An 18,879-nucleotide genomic window follows, 5' to 3' on the forward strand; every position below is an offset into this window, starting at 1 on the left:
GTGGATTATGGCACGCCTTTCCTGCGAGCCTGTGTCTGTGTCGGATGGCTTCGCTGTACTTTCTGCACATAAATGCCTCTCAGGTTTTCTCGGCTCAGGGATAACTCAGCTTGTCCGTCCCGGTGAGCTCTGTAATAGATGTATGGGCGAGGCGTGGGGTGCTCTGACTTAGACCCTCTAGCATCCTAGAACAGACAAGTAGGCTCAATGATGGTGCCTGCAACACAGCACAGACTTTCCAAGGAAACCCAGCGACCCGGCTTTTACGCTAAGTTTATAATGACAGGACTGGAAGGCAATTCCAAGGCAAGCTTAGTATTACAACTCCACGTGAGGCCAGTGCATGCAGGGGAAAACATGGCCCGAAAGCAGTTATCATTTTCTTTGAAAACTGAACGCCCACGAGGGACATATGATGTTACAGTAAGTGAGGCAGTTGAGCTGGGTCGGGATCCCATCGGCTGGGTCTGATTTGCTCTGGGAACTAAGAAGAGTGTTTTCCCAAGCCTGCTACGCGGTGCTGTTTCTTTCCCTTGGATGTGCCAAGCATGTGTTTCTTCACAACCTCTGGATTTGGGATGTTGGGTGCTAATAACTTACAGATCTCTATCTGGGTATCAAAATTGGAGGCTTTGAACTTGGCCGATCAGAATCCCACATTGACATTTCCTCCTCACGTCACATGGTCAGTGAGCTTAACTGACACATGGAAAATTTCCTTTACACGTCTTATTCCAGGCAACCCTGGAAATTTGGGTTTATGGAATGTGCCAGCAGCGTGGAGCTGTCTTGGCGTCCCCATGCTGGCTTGGTCCCTGGCCCAGTGCGACGCAAGTTATGCATTTGCTCAAAACTCTCCAATGAAGTGTTGGAGCGGTGTCAGGAGTGTGTATGCACCCAGGAGGGATAGGAGGGGTGCGGGGAGGCTCCCAGCTCCCCTCCCACCACGAGGCAGAGGTTCGTGTCCTTTCTCAGGACTCAGGCTGTTAACTTCTGCAGGAAACCTGCTCTCCTTCCCATCCTGCCCTGGCTTGCCCCAGGTCCTGTGGGATACTGGGATTATCCCGTTTATAACACGTACCATGTTGTCCTGAAAGATCCCTATGAGTCTTCTCCGGCTAGGCCTGGAGGCCTTGACGCAGAGTCCCTGCCTCCAGCACCCGCCACACAGAGATACTCAATAAAAGCAGCCCCGCGTCCGGGTGCCGAGAAGGCCCTGGTGTCCAGGCCTCGCGGTCCAGCTGGAGAAGAGTCACCGGAGGTGGAGGAGTCAATTGCAGGACTAAGCAGGAGTGGCCAGTGGGGTGATGATGGCGATGATAATGTGCTAAGAATAATAACACTTTCTAATTACACTTCCTAATTACCGAACAGTCACTCAATGGTTCCAACTGCAGAGCGAGTTGGTTTCTTTACCTTGATTTTACAGGTGACGAAGCAGACTTGCCAGGTGAGGTAATGTAGACAGGGTTAGTTTGGAAGTGCTCCCAGAAGAGAAGCCAGAGGGAAAAAACTGGAGTCTCAGGCTGCCTCTGCTGGCTATGCTCTGAGCGTGTGCCTCTGCTTTATCTGGGTAAGGACCATATGTCCATCACCAGAATACCGTTCTGTGCGAGCCACAGAGCTGTGATGTCTGTGAAGAGGCTCCTCGATGACAAAGGAGCAGGCCTGCCGGCCCAGGTCTTGCCATGGTCCCCGTCCAGTGGCAGTCAGCGTGCCTTATATTTTTAGGTTCAGCGTTGGGATTTTGTTTGGCCTACGCACCATTTCATGCTTGACACTTTGCCGTACATGGGTAGCCTCTTTGAATATTTCTACCTGTACCGGACCCCTGGCTTCCCCATGCCCCAGCTGTGTGATCTGTGGCAAGTTGCCCGACTCCTGTGAGCCTGTGCTTCCTGGTCTGTGCGCGTGGGGAGAGAGGGCTGTCTCAGGGAGTGACTGTTCCAATACTTGTGAAGATCCCAGAACAGTGCTTGGCATAGCCTTGGTGGGCATCCGATGTTGGATGTCAGGGCTGATGGTGTTCTCCATCCCTGTGACCTGGGTTGCCACTGTCCCAGCCTGCAAGACCATCTCTGCCGCCCACAGGTGCAGGACCGCGGGGCAATGTTTGCTGAGCACCATGCTATCCAGACATGCCTTAAATCTCTTCTCTTTGTGGCCCAGCCACTTTTTGAGGGGGTCAGCCATGGATGGCAGCCTTCGCCCCCTTCCCATCTCTTAAAATCCCTCTCTCCTATTCTTTGTCTCCCTCCCTGTCTCTTCTGCTTTTAAAGGCCCTAGTTTCTCCCCTCACCCTGGCAGGCATTACCTCCTTCCAGAGCTGGGGCTTTGGGGAAACAAAAGCCAGGTGTCTGGGCTTTGGCCTCTTAACACAAACCTCCCCCGAGGCAGGGGCACAGAGAGCGGGCCAACTCAGAGATAAAAACACAAATTAATATATCAGTGACTTATCCTGCCAGGCTGAAGTGCTCTGTAATCAGGAAGACAGGGAAAGCAGGGAGGATGCCAGCAAAGAATGTGGGGGAGGGAGGTGGAGCCGCGGAGACTGGAGCCGGAGGGGGAGCAGACCCACGGGAGGCTTCAAAGTCTGAACTTTTCCCCTGAGATGTCCCTGGGTGTGTGGGGAGCTCTGGCTAATGCTGCCTGGGGGTGACAGGCGGGAGAGGGATGACGGAAGGAAGCAGAATGGAGGAAGCTAAGAAGAAAAAGGAGGCAGGGGCAGAAAAGCAGGTAATAATGGATAATTGAGGGGAGATGTTATTGCCAACTCACCACATGCCAGGTATCGCTTGTACTCAGACTGGATACTCTTGACCTTGGACTGTCCTACAGCATCACAACCTCCTTCCACAGTGGACATGCTTACAATCACCCCCATTTTAAAGATGAGAACACTGAGGGAATAGAGGCTGAGCGGACATTCCCAATTTCCCACCTCCAGGAAGCGATGGAGCCAGGGCTTCAGCCACAGAATTTGGGGCAGCACCGAACCCCTTTCCTCTCCAGCTCCCCACTCACAAGTCCATATTCTGATCCAACAGTGGAGCCAGAAATTAATTGCTTCTCAGCTGGGGAATTTGGTGGCAGTATATAGAGGAGAAGCAAAGACCCGTCAGAAGGAGACGAAATTAAGAATATAAAGGAGAATGAAGCTCTACTCTCAGGACTTCAGTATAAACAAAGCTTTCTTTTTTTTTTTTTTTTTAAGGTTTTATTTATTTATTTTTAGAGAGAGGGGCAGTGAGGGAGAAAGAAAGGGAGAGAAACATCAATGTGTTGTTGCCTCTCACATACCCCCTACTGGGGACCTGGCCCACATCCCAGGTATGTGTCCTGACTGGGAATTGAACCAGAGACCTCTTGGCTTTCAGGCCAATACTTAATCCACTGAGCCACACCAGCCAGGGATGAACAAAGCTTTCAAAGGGAAGGAATAATGCTGTTACATCTTCCATCTGAGGAAGAGCTTGCACAAAAGTGGCCTCGTTGGCTCCCCCCAGTCCTGTAGGATGGAACAGGCTCAGAGCACTATCACCATTTTACAGATGTGGAGATGGAGGCTTGGAGAAATTGGATGGTGGGGCCAAGTAAAGACGACCAAACACAGATCAATGGGCTCTAAATACAACGCTGATAGGATGGTGGACAAGGTCGGTCAAGGTGGCCCCAGCACCCCACTCAGGGGCTGGCCAGACAAGGGGGGTAAAGCAATATCCTTGCCCCATGCGGGCTGGTGGGATCACTCAGGAAAAATGCATGTTGAAGGTCAAGTGTAAAGGATTGTACAGATGGGGAGGGAATGGGGATTCTCAGCTCAAGCATTCAATTTGGCAGAAGAGAAGAGAGAGCTGGGATTCAAGATATGAATCCCAGAGGAGAGAACAACAGCACAAAAACAGTGCAAAGGTAGGAAGGAAGGGGAAATGAAGGAAGAATTTAAAAGTGGCGACTAAGCATAGAACGCTTGCCATGCAATTCGGAGAGGAAAAGATGGGAAGAGCAAGTAGGAAATGAAAAGGGAGGGAAGTGGAGGAGAGAGAGAACACATGGATGATTTGGAAGTTGTCCTCAGAAGCTAGAAATGTTGCCTGGAATTTGTACAAAACAGATCGCTGTGTAAGGGAACAAAAACCCGAGGAAACACCTGTGGGAAGAAGGCTGTGGGAGAAGTCAGCCACACCTAGACCCAGGGACTCAGGCAGACTGACGGACGTGATTGCAGTGAGAAAAGAAAATACTCTCAATAAATTTCAGCCAAAATAAGAGGAAAAAAAAAAGAGAATGAGAAAGATAAGGACAAAACAAGAAAAAAAAAAACAGTGTCATTTTAGGAGTTGCTGGAGTCATAATAAAAATGGTGAAGCATTAACTCTTAGGCCGGTATTTCCTGAACGTGTCTGATAATAGCCCCTCCTCCTTTTCATTTTTGAAGGACCGTCCTTAATATCTCGTGGAACTATAATTTTATATGTAGCCTTCAGGTGGGTCTTTTTGGCCCCTAAATCCTACCCTTCCAAATTACAGTATATCTTGAGTTTTCAATGGTGGGTAAGAATTATTCCCATTAAAATAATTTTTTTTCAATTGGTTGCTCCCTCACCTGTGCCCCAACTGGGAATCACACCCACAACCCAGGCATGTGCCCTGACTGGGAATCAAACAGGTGATCTTCTGCTTTGTGGGGCTATGCCCAATCCCCTGAGCCACACTGGCCAGGGCAGTCTTCCTGTTCTCACTGCTTTCCCCATACCTGCGCACATGAGACCTGTCCTATGGTCTGAGCTGGAAATCCAGGTTTGTTTGAATTTTCCCTATAAGAGTCATAAGATGTTGAGTGTTGGCTTTTGAGACTCCTCCAGGAACAAATGTTTTGGGCAGTATTTTGACTGCCCGTGAGATCTTTCTCGCCTACTTCCTTGGTTCTTAGCTTCCATTAAGAAAGCAAAATTTTCCAGCTAAATGACCTCCAAACACTTGAAGCCTGATTGTGTTACTGCTACGAACATCGGCATTGCCTGAAAGCAACAGAATCAGCCTGCAGATTATACGCTGCAAGGCCCTTTAAAGCAACAGTTAATCCAGGGATTAGGCGGCATATTTGCAGGACTTTTCCAAACTTTTATCATGCTCACGTGCCCCTCTGAGGTCCCTGACAGAGGCCAGCATATTGTTTGGCAGATGATAGCGAACCGCAGTGTGAGAAATATGTGATAACCTACTGGTGAGGTTGAAAGGGTCAAGAATTCAGCCATGATCAAACTCTTTCTATAAAGGGACTCTGCCGTGTATAATCTCCTGGAAGAGTCTCGAAAGCCGACGTGCAAAATCCTAACAACTCTACAAGGTGAGAATGTAAGCTCACGGTGCAATTTCCATCGTGTTTCACAAGCGAGTCTGATGCAGGCATCTCACTGGGACTAGCTAGCTCCCTGCCTTTCGTTGTATGTTTGTGACAAACCACGGAACTGGGATTTAAATACTGTAGAAACGAAAGCTGGCCTCTCACCACGAAGCTGGCTTCTGTCATCAGGTGCATCCCCATCTCTAGACCCAAAGGCTGTGACCAAATGTCTCTGTGGGAAAGTCTCAGAGACGGCCCTTCAGGGTCCAGACGCTTGCCTTAGCGGAACACAAAAGTTAACACTAATGGTTTCCCGGCAGTGTGAAATAATAGTGATACTGCGAGCGATGCACTCCCAGTAGTTGGGTCCAGCCTGTGCATCACTTTAACCCGCCCCCTCCCATTTTATATGAGAGTTTTATTTTGAGGAAAACTAAAATTTACTGTGCAAAAATTTAAACGTGGAAGTTGAAAGAATTAGACAGTGACACCCACACACCTACATCTAGACTCCACAAGGGACACGTCAGTCTTTTCACCTGATCCTGCAGCTTGTCACCTGCCCATCCCTCTTTCCTACCACCCAGTCACATTGCTTTCTGATGCATTCCGAAATACCTTGCAGGCTCTTACTCGTAAACATTTCAGTGTGTAGATTATTAACTAGAGTTCACTCTTGGCTTAGAGGATTTTTTTTGAGGCAGATACAGTGTCAGGTAGAAATTGTTAGTGTACCTTCTGGTTCATTTTGGCAAATGCAGACAACTGATATCACCCAAATGATTGTCGAGATCTGGGATATTCCCATCATCCCAGAGAGCTTCCTCGTGTGCATCCCAGCCAATCTCCGTGTACCCCATTCTGCCACAGGCAGCCATTGCTTAGATTTGTTTTCTCCATACATTAGTTTTGCCTGTTTTAGATTTTTATAGACATACAATTACACCACAAAGAGTGCTTTGGGTAAGGCTTTATCATGCAGCATCATAGTTTGGAGATTGATCTATGCCGTTGTGTGTCTGGGTAGTTTTTTTCCTTTTCATTGCTGAGTCCTATTCCGTTGTATGAACATCTGCCGCTCGGCACTATTCGAGGAGGGACAGAATGCGTGGTGCCCGAGCAATTCCAGAGAAGAGTTTCTAGGATGATGAGAGGTTGGCGGAGGGAGGGATCTTGAGGTATTTACCATTAAAACAAAGCACATTTAGGGAAGGACAGGAGAACTACCTTCAAATATTTACAGTAGGGGTTAGCAAACGTTTTTAGTAATGGGCCAAGTAGTAAATAAATATGTTAGGCTTTGCTGGGCTAAATGATCTTTGTGGCAACTACTTAATTCTGACCTTGCGGTAGATCAGAGATTTCCAACCAGTGCGCCGCAAGAATGTTTAAAACCTGCAACAACTGACTGTTTAGTCAGGGGCACTGACGTCTCTTCCCTTAGACGGTCAAATAAAAAAAGGACAACAGCCAACACAACAATAGTTGTCCAGTGTGAATGAATCAAAATTCTGCCTATTTTTTGTGTGTGTGCACGGGATTTTAGTAATTCATTTATGTGTGCCCCTTGATGAATAAGGTTGAAAATCACTGCAGGTGAGTGAGAACAGCCAAAAAGGAACATAAAGCAAGTGTGGCTGTATGCCAGTAAAACGTTATTGGTGGACACTGAGATTTGAATTTTACATGATTTTTATTTGTCACACAGTATTATTCTTATGTGGATTGTTTTTCAACCATCTGAAAATTTGCAATTCCTTCTTAGCTCACAGCCCCTGCAAAAATGGGCCATAGTTTGCCAACCTCTGATACAAAGAACTTGCAGATCGAAGGAGGGGGTAATCATTATTCTGTCAGGGTTAGAGGGTAGCAGGAAGACTAAAGGCGGCAGAGTTTGCTCAGAAAACTGAAGATCTTTCTGTTAAGTAGGGTTGAAATAGATTCTATGTCCCCGTCCTCTCTCTTTCTGCTGTCCCCTCTGGTAGCATAGAGTTAAAGGGACAGGCTCCAAAGCTAGTCTGCTTAGTTCAATTAGCCCTGGGATCTCCTGCAACTTACTCAACCCCTTCCTGTTTCTACTGGTTCATGCATAACACTAGAGGCATTAAAAGGAGTCCATAAGTTACTGTATAAAAAGTCCTAACAACAGTACTGATTGACAGTCAGTGCTCAGTATGCTTCCTACGGTGCCCGGCACGCGAGGAAGTGGGGAGTGTGTGTCCGTCATCACTATAAGAGCTAAGATCTTTATTAGTGCTGCTCTTATCACTGAGAGGCTGCAGGAGCAAGTGTGAGACTGGGTGGAAGGAATTCCTACTTTTCCTCGTAGGCTGAACCAATAGATGCTTCCTTGTTCTAACTACCGTAGCAATAGGAGTTCTCTTCAATGTAGCAGCGCCTGGGACCTCAACCCTGAGACTCAATTGTTGTTGAAACCCGAGGAGAAATAGCTCGGTATTTTAGTCATTAATGTTAGCTGGCCTACACAACTAGCTTAAAGGGCATTTTGTTTCTACTTGATCTCTCCTGACCTTGGGTCTTGGACTTACCTCGCAGGGTACCTTATCAACTCCATGGCCTTACCTAGGTGCTGCCTGGGAGTGATGCCGCTTTAATTTCTTCTCCACCTGAGCATGTGGGAGGAGGAGCTTTGCTTGGTAATGGGAAACGGGTCACGGCAAAAGCATGAAGGAAGGACATGATTGTCCCTGAGAGCTATATTCACACCCATGAGGCAATGCTGAATAACCGGAGAGCTGAACCATGGGGGCCGGTGTCACGGGATGCCATAGAACTGCTCCCCCAGCCCATCGTGATTGCTGCTGCCTGTCAAGATTCACTACCAGACCTCCATGTGCACCTTGTCACCCCCCAGTTATGACTCTTGTCCTGCATTGTTGTCACTGTTTACTTGGTCTCTGACACTTGCATTCCCCAGCCTGTTTATCTTGACTGGGGCCTGATTACTTCCCCCTGTTTTTCTCTGCTAGCTGGCTGGAATGACGGCCCCTCTGTCTAGGAGTGGCCAGCACAATAGGCCACTAGATAGGTCACAAAAGGGCACTAGAAGACCCTATGAGACTATTCATGGCAACATCTTCATTTTCTCGATGAGGAAACCGAGCCTCATGAAATCCTCATGGCTTCCAGTCCAGTGCTGTTTTTTATCTCACTGTGTGAATCTTTGTCTCTAAGCAGGATCTGATATGGGGCTGCGGGGGTGGGCCAGAAGAACACGAGCCCCACGTTCTTGGTTGAAATGTAGAATTTTGGCATTATTTCCACACAAAAATAGGCCATAACTGGAATACTCTTCTCTGTTATAGTGAACATCCTCAGATGACATTAATTAATATTAAATATTAAAACCTAATCTATTTTTTAAAACCCTGTTTGGCAATGTCTTTATTATTTCATGGACTGGCATCTTAAAATGTGTTACTGGTCTCGGGCTTTCTGTCATCCTGAAAAGCTTTGCTGATGAAAAAGGGAGGCCATAGGCTCTCAGTGGATTCCCCTTCCACATGGTGTCCGGCCAGGCCACAACAGAGAGAAGAGCTGGGACAGGCACATTGACAGGGACGAGCAGTGTCAAGACACACCTCAATGGACATAAGATGATGAGTTGAAAATAATGAAGTCAATATACAAGGGAAGAACAAATAATAGGAAGCAAGAAATGCCAGGCAGTTGGGAGGAAGAGGGGTGACGGGTCACAGCACTCCCCCAAAAGTCAAGGTGAAAGGCAAACACAAAACTCCTAGCCTCTGACAACAATAGAAATAGGGGGTATCCCCATGATGCCCCCTACTTGCACACCACTTAACAAAAACTCTCCAACCATCTCAGCGTGAATTGAAGCACCAGGGGGTGAGTGGACTCTTACAATCGTCCACCTTGACCCAAAGGCGGTTTGCAAGTTCCAAGGGCTGTGCATCAGTGACGTCATAGAGTTATATTCATTTTAGGAGTAAAGATGATTGCCTCCTAGCTGGCTGGCTGAACTTTTGGGATTTAGTAACTATTGCTCCGAACGCGAATGGATTCTGCTTTTTATAGTAGTGCGCACAATGGCACACTGACATGAACTATTTTGATGATTGACCCCAATTCCTTTTGAAAAAATATTAGCTCTGTAAAATTGGAAACCCATCTGACCCCCTTGTAGAAGATGTCTATGCTAATGACTTATTCCTTAAAAAAAGACAGCTATTTGAGGGGAATGGAGAATTTGGCTGGTCAAACAAGTAAACGGGATAACATTTGTTTATCACAGCAGAGGCTGGGGGATCACACACGTGTCCATCAGAGGGACTTGGTGCGGGGTCACTGAAGGGTCTTTGAGAGACAGCCAATGAGACGTCTGTTTTTCCTTTCAAAGTCCCGTCTGTTCCCCTGCACCCTCTTCAAAACCCCCTTAAGTGGACATACATATCAGGAGGTCAAAGGAAAACAAAAACCAAAAGAAAAGCAAATAGAGTTAAAAAAAAAAAAAAAAAGGAAAGAAAGACTTAGAACAATGAGAATTTTCTTTTCGTATCCGACCGTCACGTGCATTTTAAATACCCATCATTCCCAGGAGAAAAATGAAGCCACGCGTCTGGTAAGACCTGCCGTGAAGCACGCTCCTGTTCCATTTTGTACCAGCGTCTGACCGAACCAGCAAAAGCCACGGTATGAAATCATTGATCTCCTACCGAGGAAGAAAGATGGCTTCGGAGTCGCAGTAAAAATATTTGTTTAGAGTGGGGAGGATCAAGACTTTCTGGTATTTACAGCGGAAAAAACAACAGCACGGGGCCTATCTTTGGGGAGAGGAATGCAGGGTTCAATTGGCTCGGCTTGTCTCTAGCAACCTGAACTCAGAGGCCACATTTTTTCCTAAGAAGCAAGTGGGAACTTGAAAAGTATGTAGCACGTCCTGAAAAGGGAGCAGTGAACTTTGCCCAGGTCTGCAGCCAGCGCAGTAATCTGAACCGTCAGAAGTTTCAGGGCTGGTGGAATTTCCACCCCCCCTCCTTCCTTTTTAATCCCTGGACATCCAGTGACTTCAGAAAGTACCTTGGTTTTAGGAGTTCCACTTGGGACAGAAACCTGTTCTTTAAGTATCTCTAATGTCCTTAAGGAAGTACCAAAACCAAAATCAAAACATGAAATCCAGCTCCATGATAATCATATTTAACCTCGTTTTACACATCTGGAGGAATGTAGAAAGAGGTTTTGTTTTGTTTTGAGAGGGGCATGTTCATTTTAAAGCTAGCCATCACAATTTTTGAGATTTCCCACCTAGAGATGACCACTGGTTAGGAAGATTTCCCTGATGTCATTGGGGATTAAAAAAAAAAAAAAAATCACCAACTATCCCAGCGTTCAGGCTGCTTTGCAGTGCGAATCTTTCCACAGCAGCAAGTTACTGGGTAACTTGAGCTGCATTCGTTCCTGAAATTCTTTCACATAATTGAAGATTAATTTGATTCCCTAGATTGTGGAGGGTTGTTGACAGTGGGGGGCTGGGGTGGGTGGAAATAGATTATTCAAATCACAAAGAAGTGGGTGTGTCCTAAGTGACTGTTCCATTACCGCTCAGAAATTGTTTGCCTTCCTGAGTGTTCATCAGCCGGATCGTGCCAGGAGGGAGGTGAGGGCCCTGCCAACGTTCAGAAAGCAGGTGAACCTCAGAGAAACCGAAATATTTTGTCAAGAGAGTTCTATGTATTCATGGCGCCTCCAGGATCCATTAACACCGAAACCAGCCAGCTCCCCCGCTCTGGCTTTCTCAAGTGCTAATGTAAACAATATGAAAGTCAATACCGAGGGACATTCCAAGATAGTATGAACACGATTGATTTATTGATGGCTGCACAATGGGAGGTTATCTTTGGTTAATTGACTCAGTAAATAAGCTCCTAGGCGGCAGGGGCTGGGGGGAAGAAAGTACCTGGTGGAGAAAAAGGTGAGGCACCTGGATTATAATTTTTTTAGCTCCCAGCCTGTCACGGTCGATTCAGATACCACATCCGCTGCCAAGCTCAAGCGCATGCAGCAATGCTAATTCTGCCCGGAAGTCAGCATCGGTCCCCCTATGTGGAGAAGACTCAGAGGTTGTGCGTTCTTATCAAACACTATATATGTTATTAAAGTTTGGCTTCAGGAGGATTTGGGTGTGGGGGGTGGGGTGGGGGAGAGAGAGAGAGAGAGAGAGAGAGAACACCCATCCACTGGCTTATTTAGAAATCTAGAACCAGTGGGCAACATCATGCACCAGTTGTGTGACACCTGTCTGTCACCTCCGTGCACTGATTGAATAATGGGGACAATACCCCATTCACCACTGAGAGTCAGCTATGGGGCACTTCTCCAAAAAGGCTACTCTGATCTGCTAGTTCCTCCAGGGAAGAAAGAAGGAGAGAAGAACAACCACGAAGAGCCCTTTATAATTCAGGCCAGTTCACACCATTCTCTCCACTGAAGTGGGATCTCTTGGGAACAGAAGTCACAAGTTGAACTTGTCTGGATGAACCCATTTCCAAACTTTTAAATTTTCACCAGAGACAGTTTATAAATGAAAATTCTCACCGTTTATTCTTTTCATTTCCGAGAACATTTTAGAGACATTTCCTTTCCAGCTGGCTTTCTTGTTTTATCCTTAAGGTCATTATTATTATTTTTTTAAAAGATTTTCTTTATTTATTTAGAGAGAGAAGGGGAGGGAAGGAGAAAGAGGGGGAAAGAAACATCAATGTGTGGTTGCCCCTTGTGTGCTCCCTACTGGGGACCTGGCCTGCAACCCAGGCATGTGCCCTGACTGGGAATCGAACCAGCGACCCTTTGGTTCTCAGGCCAGCACTCAATCCACTGAGCCACACCAGCCAGGACCATTACTATTATTATTATTTATTATTAATAATAATATTAATAATAATAATTATTATATGGAAACTCTTTAACCCCTGACTTCCTTCTCTCTCTCTTCTCTGCCAGCTCACTCCCAATCTTTCCCGGCTACCAGCTCTGCTCTCTGAAGGGGAGCCCCATACGTAAATCAAGTAGGAACCAACACCTGCAGCAACTGGGCTTCCCTCTCCACCTGGGAACCCGCCCTGGCTGCCCCTTCAACCATCTCCCGGACCTCTCCACTCCTGAGCATCACCCCACCCGTCCCCCATTATCTTTGGCCCCAACACGTGGAGTCCGCTTTACATCTCAGCTTTCATCTGTCTTACCCACTCTGTCCTCGGGTCTTACACGTGCTGCTCCTTTTATTTATAGTTCGCGTGCTATAAGCTTTGCCTCTCAAGAAAAAAAAAAAAAAAAACTAGCCCAGGGTAACTGCCCAAGTCTTGTCTGTGGAATGAAGGAGTGAGCGCACGTCTGTCTATTACTGTGTTTTCTTCATGGTAATCACCTCGACTGTATTTATGGCCGAGCCCAGAAATGCCGATCACATTATTGCAGTTACTGTCAGTAGCTGTCTCCTGAATCGCATGTCAGCTAGTCTTTCCCAGACACCCACGATTTATTAATTTTTGTGTTTTCCACCAAACTCTGAAACATCTTCTGCTTCATCCAAACTGTTGCTCAGTTTCACTAAACTCTTCATATCCCTCTCCCTCTGTGTCTTACTCATCCTCTTTCCCTTAACTGTCTTTCCAAGTTCAATGTTTGCCTGGTTCTTCAGGTCCCACTTAAACGCCACCTGCTTCTCCGTGGAGCGATTTCAGGGTCTATCAGCCCAGGCTGGATGTGCTTTCAGAGTATTTCATAGATATTTCTATGCTTGATTTATTTTCTCCTGGGAGAAGGTAAACACTTGCAAGGAAGCAGCTAAACCTTACTCTCCCCCCCCACCCCGTGGCTGACTTGCAATGCCTTATAAACAGTGAGTGCATGGAACACTAGCATTGAATGACGCTGATTTTTATTGCTTTCTCATCATGGCAAGATTTTTTTCCCTTTGTCTTTTGATTATGCGTTGTCATTCAGCACCGTGCACACGTCTCCGTACGTGTGTGCGTGTGGTGTGTGCTTTTACCATTGGCTAGCCCTCAATACTGAAATATGCATCCGTTGGCCATTATTTTATTTTTGTAAATTTAAAAATATGTTTATTGATTTTAGAGAGAGGAGATGGGGGGAGGGAGTGGGTGGGAGAGAGAGAGAGAGATCGATCAGTTATCGCTCGTATGCACCCTGACCAGGGATTGAACCCTCCACCTAGGTATGTGACAGGGACTCAAACCCCGAAACTTTTGGCGTAAGGGACGATGCTCCAACCAACTGAGCCACCTGGCCAGGGCTTAACCATTATTTTAAAGCTATCTTCTGGATGAACCAAGGTATGGGAGAAAAGACCCTCCAGCGGGGACCCGGGCAGCTCACTTTGGGTGTACCCAACGTAGGCTCCCTCCCTGCCTCATCTGGGAGTTCGTTGCACTTAAGGTCCACGGAACCCACAGCTGCTTGCAATTTGAGATGCCAGCTCCAGCACTGGGCGGCCACTTTTTAGAAGCCTGTGGTCACTCGGGAAACAAAGGCACTTGTGTTTCCTCTTCTCGATCACAGTGAAGACATTGGATTAATAGAATCTTTAAATTCTTGAATAATGCTGGTGGAATAGTTTGTGTTTGCGTTAACACAAAGAAATGCTTCCTGAGCCATAAAGCTCACCCAAGAAATGAGAGAGAGAGAGAGAGAGAATATGAATTGTGTGTGCTGGTACATTTTTGCAGAATGGCCTGTGTCTCCTTGCAGTGTCTCCTTGGCATGGAAGCACTCTGTGATTTACTGCAGAGAGGAATTTCCTGGGCGAGGGATCCCCTTTGTTGAAGGGACCTGGCTTTGGGAGCAGGAGGAGCCACGGAGATGGAGGGAGTAGTTTCTCGGTTCACATTCTAGGGTTCACTTCATGGAAGGTTGTCGTTAATGGGATTTAGCCACAATACCTATCTCTAACCTTGTCACCAAAAAGGGGCTCTGCATGCCTCTTTTTTCAATCCTGTCTGTCTGGTAACTATGCAGAATTCTGTTCTCCCACATTTTCTAAGTGGTAATCCTAGAATTATCTGGGCTCAGAAATAAATGAAGAACGAGTGTTTGGGACTCCGGTCTCCCGACAGGGGCTGTGACAGAAACAAGGATGAAGGCCCAGGACCCAGACCCTCTCCCGCAGCGGACCACGTGTCAATTGCCGAACATTCTCTCGGAGAAGGCCCTCAGCCTTTCTCTTTTCCAAAGCCTGAGATCAAGTGTGGGGGGTGAGGCAAAAGCAAGGCAATGGAGCTCCTTCAAAGGCTTGCCAGTCGAGAAAGGTAGAGCTATATTTAGCCCTGAGACAGTCTGTCCAGGAAGCTGAAGCCACCAGGCAATGAGATGGTAAATGGTGAGCATGGGTAGGGGTGTTTGCAGGAGGAGGGCAAATTTGGGGAAATGATGGTGTAGGCCTTAGAAAAGAGCCTCATCAGACAAAACTCATTCATCACAGTGGCACGGAGGCGCGTGCTAAAGCAGCCTGCCTGTGGCAGGCCGCAAAGTCTGTTCTGAGTGGTGTAGAGAGGGCCTGAATGACTCTCTGTTAGTTCATCGCTTGTGCCCTGCTCCCCATACCCCCTGAATACAGTAACAGTATTAGTAAACTATCTGCTTTTAATGAGTAACTACTATAGACCAACACGATGGCACACTTTACCTCCAGGTCCTACAGCTGTTAAGTGGTGGAGAACGATTGGAATCCAGTTTTCTTTCTGACTCTGCTTCTAAGTGCTTCTCTGTCCTGCCTCCTACACTATTCCCTGCCACACCAGCATTTCGTGGTTTGAAATTCATGCACGAGACACTCCGGCCTTCCTGGAGAAAGGCGTGCAACACACGCACTACTATAATCTATGGTGAAATCTACATTTTAAGTGGAGTTGGTATCCTTAAAAAAGGAATAATGAGAGACTCTCATTTGCATTTCAATTTACATTTAGATCTCCTGGAACTATAACTAGTACTCGTCTTTAAAAAAAAAAAAATCCCTTTACATTCTTTTATTGATGATGATTCCTGGAGATTTTGCGAGGCTTTTGCTCCTAGATATGGGATCACAGGGGCGGGACAGAGATCAGAGAGAGAGACACAGGCCAGGAAAGAAAACGGCAGGGTAGACCTGAGCCACACAGAACTAGCTCTTGGGGTTGCTCCTTCCCTTTTGTATGGCAACTCCAAGGCCCATTCAGTTCGGCAGCTTTGAATTCAAACCTTGGGCAAAGTAGGGAGAATGTAGTCAATAATTCCTAATGGAAATTGTGGATTTACAGGGTGGCACTAAGAAATAATTTGACTCATCCTCAGAGCTGAGTTTAAAAATCCCAGGGCATTTTAATCCGTGGTGATTTTCCTTTTTCACATTCATCCTCTTATTGAGGGAGGTGAGAATCAAGGACTGCATTTGGGAAGGCAACCCACAAATTTGGAAGAGTCACTCACGTTCTTTCATAAACAAACAGCCCATGAATCACAAGTCTATTCCCTTGAATGACATAGTTGTTAGCATGATGCCTTATGTGAAGGGTTATTTGGAAAAACCAAATTTAGAAATAAACATTTCGATGTGGAGGGCCTGTTGAGGTGTTTCCCAAAGCAGACAAGGGAAGGCTTGCCATCTTTTTGAACCTCTTTGGGCCTAGGGTCAGCAAGATGACACCTCAGGCACCGGGGAGCTTGAAAACCCCACAGATCCCTACTAGCCGCACTTCCTTTCCTCGCTGGGCTCATCCTTGAGGGGTGGGCATGAAGTGGTCAAGGAATCAGCTATTGAGACCAGATGTGCTTTGTAGATATAATAAAGAATCTTTCTTCCTCCATGATCAAAGAAAAGGAGTTGTTAGATCTGTTCGAGTTTGAAGCAGATGAAGACAAAAACAAAAAACAAAAAAATATGAAGCATCAAAAATGGTGGTGGATATAAAAGTCCAGGTTCCTTGCAGAGGCCTGGAAGCTGCTCTCAGGGGGGCGGGCCCGGTGCCGCTCGCCTGGGATGACTTAATTACAGGGAGTTCGTGATGATCTGTGTAGGGGAGAGATGGAGAGGCGAGCTCCAAGAATTAGATGTGGCAATTCCACATCGATTGGCTTCAGAATATTCCATAAGATTCTCCCCCTAGAAATTTGCCTTCCTAATTATGTTTTGATTAGCTCAATATTAAAAATTAGTTGGTTTCCCCAGGGCAGCTCTGAAGTTAAACTGCAGAGGGAGTTGGATGAGGAGCGAGGCCCTTTGGAACATGCAGGATGAAACATTTTCTGTACTAATGTAGCCCAAAAACCCGCAGTTAGTTTAATCTTAAAGGAGAGCTCGATTTTGAACACCTTGCCACAGACTTCACGTTGCCTGAAATGCTATAAACACGTATAGTAACAACTACATACATGAGATTATTTGTACTTAAGTGTGTGTGTTTTCACCTTAAGAATGGTACATTCTCCAGGTAAAAGCATGTTACGTTGCATAAATAAATGCTCCTGCTTAGGAAGGGCCTCGTTCTGTAGCAATAGGTTAGATTTGAAATGCTAGAGCTAAGGGTGGCTTGGGAATCTTGGATGCTTAAACTTACAGTTGTCTTTATAAGGTTCTTAACCGAGCTTCCTCCTTTCTTTCTCCAGATTTAAATTATCCCTGTTCTAATAATCCTTAGGTGTGTACACACTGGAGAGTGGACACACTCCTGAGCCAAGCTGTTGGCTCTGAGACAACATCAAGTCCAAAACGAATTTGCAGGTTAGATTCAAACGAAATGGCAAAGAGAACGTTGAAATGAATGACACTGATGTAACGTGATGGATGACGGGCGGCTCACATTCAGTTGCCACTGATGGCCTTAATATTGCACCACCTGGAATGCGGAAGGTGGTTTGATTGCAGCATGCTTCTCTTGCCGTGGGATGTATAGAATGATCCTTCTAGCATTTTCCTCTAGTTAAGCCGCTGCAAAGTTTTGGTCCACATAGTATCCTGGAGGCTCAGTTGACTGTCTCTGGGCATAACTGTATGATTTACCTACTGGGTGGATGCAGGTTTTGTGGGGTCTGAATAGCCTACAATTTGGGTGGCTTTCTTTTATGAAAATACAATAAAAACAAGTGCCTCTAGCACCCCTCCTGGGACCTTGAAAGGGATCTATGCACATGAGATCTCTTGAAGCTCAAGTTTAATTACTTTCATGCTAAATCCATCTGTTTTTGAGTATCAAGTCCTTCTCGACTGTTTTTCCCTTGGGGCCAATCAAGCAGTACGATTGGGCAGCAATCAGGAGTGGCTTTTTCATTTTATTTTAAGAAGATCAGCTTGAAATGACATACTTGTGCCTTTAAGGTCATTCTCAAAAACGAAATTAAACATTATTATTGACAACACACGGATAGTTGAGAAAGACATTCCTGTTAAATCCTTTTCCCCTTACAAAGTCTTCAGAGACATTGTACTGAGAAAAAGTTTTAGGGCTCCTGCTATACTTTGCCACGATTGCCTTATAGCAGTCAACATTTGGGATGGAAATACAGAGGTGAGCACTTCCCTGGAATAACTTTGCCCAGCCTGTCTGAATTCTTGGTGCTTTGCGCACTGCCCCTGTGAGTTTACAACCCTTGGGCCCCACATCTTGTCCTGTTCCTGGCCTTGTGTCAAGGTTGACAGAGCCTATAGGTACAAAGTGAACCTTGGGCTAGATTATCTGTGGGGGCCAGAGGGATAAATACAGTCCAGACATCGGGATTCATCTCAGGGACAAAGGTGGTGATCAGATAGGTCATGAGTCAGAGCCTAGAAGCCATCAAACAGAGGTCACAGCAGGACTCGAGGGCCAGACAGGCAACGGAAACCAGGGTCAGGAAGAACTCACAGCCAAGACCTCGGCTGGCACGGTGGGGCAGGTACTAATATCATGGACAAGCAAGTCTCAGGCTTCGGCAGGGTGGTCTTCTCGCCTTCCTTGTCTGGTAGGACTCATGTCTACAGACTGTTTGGGGCCCATCAAAGCTGGGTCCGGAACCCCATATGAGGACAGGAAATGGGTGTGGCTCTTTCTGACCAGGAGATTCTGGAATTACTTTGACTAGAGTCAGTGGGAGAATAAGATGTGGCCTCCCTCAGCCCTGACGGCTCTTCCTTCTAAAACAGGAGAATTTTCTGAGAACCTTCAGACCACAGCCTGCAGGGCCCTGTATCCAGGACATGCATTCTGATGAGCTCAGTTCCAAGAAAATGTGTGTCTCGGAAAGCTTTAGGGCTTGTTACAAAAAAAAAAAAAAAAAAAAAAAAAAAATCCTAACTTTCTATTTCCCTACCTTATGGGGTTACTATCAAGTTCAAGGGAGATTATACACGTATACAAAAGTGTTTGTACTTGGTGAGGAGCCAGCTGTACCAGGGATTGTAATCCTATTTCTTTCCTGTGAAGGTGCTGATTTTTGTCACACTTGATAATTATGCTATTTTTAAGTGGGACTATTTTCACCTGATACTTTTTTTTTTCCTGTTTCCTTTCTGTTTTGTT

Source organism: Desmodus rotundus, chromosome 10 (assembly GCF_022682495.2).
Source record: "Desmodus rotundus isolate HL8 chromosome 10, HLdesRot8A.1, whole genome shotgun sequence".
NCBI classification, from domain to species: domain Eukaryota; kingdom Metazoa; phylum Chordata; class Mammalia; order Chiroptera; family Phyllostomidae; genus Desmodus; species Desmodus rotundus.